Genomic DNA, 3,852 nt, shown 5'->3' with positions numbered 1-3,852 from the left:
AAAAAAAAAAAAAAAGAAGAATTTCAGGATGTGATAGAAGGAAAAAGAATAAGAAATTGAAGGGAAGAACGGAAATGCATTGTTTGGGTGGTCCACAAATAGAGGGCACCGCCGAGCAATTGAAAGAAAGTCGCAAACGGTCAAAATGAGGATCTTTGACACCTTGATGGTCCAAAAGCCCTCTCATGCGAAAATTGTGGTCTAGTTTATTCGCTTAATTAAATGTTTAAATATAAATAGTTAGATGTTTTATAATGTCACATACCAACTACACAGGGGATCGAACCCAGAGTCTCTTGTTTCGTAGACCAGCGCCTTATCCATTGGGCCACGGAGTCATTAATACATATGTATTTTTTTTATTTATTCTCCAACAATTTTAATTTTTTTTAACCATTTGGAATATAATTTTTCAAAATATATATTCCAATTGAATTATAAATTAATAGAAATAATTTATGAATTAATAGTTAAAAAATTTTCTAATACCATTAAATTCACGTCAATCATGACAAATAATAAAATTTAAAAATATATCAATTTAAAAAAAAAATACTTGAATCGAGTTACAAGAATTATGAGGCCCTTCACGAAAATAATTAAAATAAAATCATAAGAGTTTACGCTTATTTTTGCTGATATCATACCATTATGAAAATATATGGAGTGTCAATGTCCAGAACAAGTGGTACTAGAGCCATGCCCCTAACTTTGCAATGTTAGTAGGCTCCGGGTCATGGGAGCTTACATCTTATTTTTTCTAGGAAAAGTGAGAGAATTTGTTGAATATAAAGAGTATTGACCCAACTTTAAGCATACGTAGTGTTTGGAGACGTCACTTAACACGTAAAAGTTTATAATTTAAAAGACATGAAAATATGCTAAAAGACATTTCAATAAAATCATTATCGGGATACTCCTTTCAGTAAAGTCGTTAGTGGCTTGCTATCTGATACACACAACGTGTAACCTTTACCACAAAAATAATTTTTAGCAATTACCTCATGTGACTGTTAGTGGCTAGTTATCTAATATACGTCGCGTATAACCCCTACCACATTTACTACATTAAATACTAAAAATATGCACACATCCAACCCCAAAAACATATATTTTTCAGGTCTAATATCTATGAAAAAAAAAACAAGAAACAACAAACGTTCATATAATAGTATACACATCCAATTGTATTTCAGAAAAACAAAACGGCATAATTTTAATCGGAAAGTCTCTTACTTGAAGACTTTACTAAAACAATCTCGATGTACGGGTCCTATCCCATTTTCCTAAAAGTGTTATGCTTAGTTGGTTGGCTCGTCCTACCTCCAACTTTGATATTTAAGTTACTATATTGAAACCAAAATCAAGATTGAAATAAAATAACAAGTCTTATGAAGAAAAGAATAAAATGTAATATTTGAAATAACAACTTCACGCCACTAATTTTCCTAACTTAAAATTAGAAGCATCAACTATGCATGCTTATGAATTTAATGCATAGATTCAAAAATAAGTTCATAGAATAGTTTGGAACATCAAATTCAACAAAGTTTTAAACATAAATAAATTTTGAGAAAAACACAACTATAAATAGAAATTCAATTCAACCTATCATTTAAAACTCAAAACATTTCATTGTCTTATTGAGGGTGTTCTAACTTTCATAGCTTTTCCAGCATTCACTGGTCATCGTTTTATAGGAGCTTTATTACCTAAAAAATTTAGGACGCACTTGGCTTGGCTTCAATATTTTATGAAATACTTAATATGTCACTCCATTGTTGTGGTCAGATATGCAATAACATGCAAGACATGAGTGAGACCTATCTTTTGTAAACATTACATAACCTTATGCTATTTTCATATCCGAGCAGGGGTAGATGTATGGTACTTCTCCACACACGGCCCACGTACGTGCACATGGGCTCACCAAGAAGGCGCATATACGTACTCTTTGGGCCTAACTTTGTCGGACACAACGTATTACATGTCACTGGACGCCACATAAAAGAACAGCCCGCATGATATCATGACGAACATAAATATCGGATTCTTTTTACTCTCGTGGAAACCACTTTTGCACATGGAGGAATCAAACTTCTTGTACCACTGTCTTGGTGCTTGTTTCAATCCACACAAGCTCTTATTGAACTTACACACCATGTGTTTCTTGCTTGGAACTGTAAACCCTTGAAGTTGCTACATATAAATCTCCTTATCTAGACTTACATGTAAAAATGTTATTTTTACATCCATTTGCTCGATGGGTAAATTCTCCAATGCAACCATACTCAACCAAATTTGGATAAATAATTAACTTCAAAACAGGAAAAAAGATTTCATTATAATCAAATGTTTTTCTTTTGTGAATATTCTTTAACTACTAATCGAACCTTAAACCCTTTTAACATCTAGTTAGGCCTTGATTTTTAGGCCTTGATTTTTAACACCCACGTATTATTCCTTTCAAGTGAGCTTATCTCATCATCCATCGCTTGCTCTCGCCTCGTTGAATTCTCTATTTATAGGGCCTCATCAAAGGACTCTAGTTCTCGTTGATCAGTCAACAACATATAGTGGAATGAAGATGAATATCTATTTGGTTCTCTGATAGTTCTAGATAATCTCCTCAGTACATACTCAAGTATCATTTATTCCACCTCTAGTTCTTCAACAACAGTTTCAGGAATTTCTATAGTTTCAGAANTATTTGGTTCTCTAATAGTTCTAGATAATCTCCTCAGTACATACTCAAGTGTCATTTATTCCCCCTCTAGTTCTTCAACAACTGTTTCAGGAATTTCTATAGTTTCTATTATAACATAACTGGGTGATTTTTTTCTGCAACTTAAGCTCAAATGAAACTTTCTTTGTAGTCTAGTAACATTTTTCATTCTTTGTCCTTGTACAAGATATTGTTAGATACTTTCATCCAAAGTTACATTACAATATCTCATCTTGGTCTTGTCATCTGAAANAGTTTCAGAAATTTCTATAGTTTCTATTATAACATAACTGGGTGATTTTTTCTGCAACTTAAGCTCAAATGAAACTTTCTTTGTAGTCTAGTAACATTTTTCATTCTTTGTCCTTGTACAAGATATTGTTAGATACTTTCATCCAAAGTTACATTACAATATCTCATCTTGGTCTTGTCATCTGAAAATGTGTACCTAAGCATGTCAGAATAAAAGTTTACATCAAGCAATGTGTACCTAAGAATGTCAGAATAAAAATTTACATCAAGCTTGTCTCTCTTCTCAAGTGAGAGTACTTGAGTTCTTTTTCTGTCCTTACGTCTTTTGGCAACTTGAACTCCAAAGGTACTGATGACCTTCTATTGATCAAATAGTTTGTTGCATTCACAGCATCGGTTAGAATGTCCTCGTAGTTCAAAATGAATCCTCATGCTCTTGAGACCTTTTACAGAAGCCAAAAGCAAAGTCGTGCGAGCTTATGCTCAAGGTGGACAATATCATACCATTGGTGAGGTTCGTGGTTTCTAACATGGTATCAGAGTCATGCTCTTAACTTAGCATGCCAATAGAATCTTTAAGTATCAAACAAATAAGTTGTGAGCTTCAAAGGTGTAATCAAAGGTGATTCAAGTGTCGAATCGAAGGCTCCAGAGAAGGAGTTGAACCTCGATTAAGGTGAGGCTGTCCGAGAGATATAAAGAAGGAGGCCTCAAGTGTGACTTTATGGTGTACTTTGTTCAAGGGGAGGATTGTTGAGAATTATTAAGATTAGTCCAATATTGGCTAGTTATGAGAAAGATCATGAGTTCATAAGCAAGAAAAACTATCTCCATTGATAGCATTGTTGAGAATTATTAAGATTAGTCCAATATTG

Source organism: Cucurbita pepo, chromosome LG06, assembly GCF_002806865.2.
Source record: "Cucurbita pepo subsp. pepo cultivar mu-cu-16 chromosome LG06, ASM280686v2, whole genome shotgun sequence".
Lineage (NCBI taxonomy): Eukaryota > Viridiplantae > Streptophyta > Magnoliopsida > Cucurbitales > Cucurbitaceae > Cucurbita > Cucurbita pepo.
The sequence above is the reverse complement of the archived record's forward strand: the minus strand, read 5'-3'. Positions refer to the sequence as shown.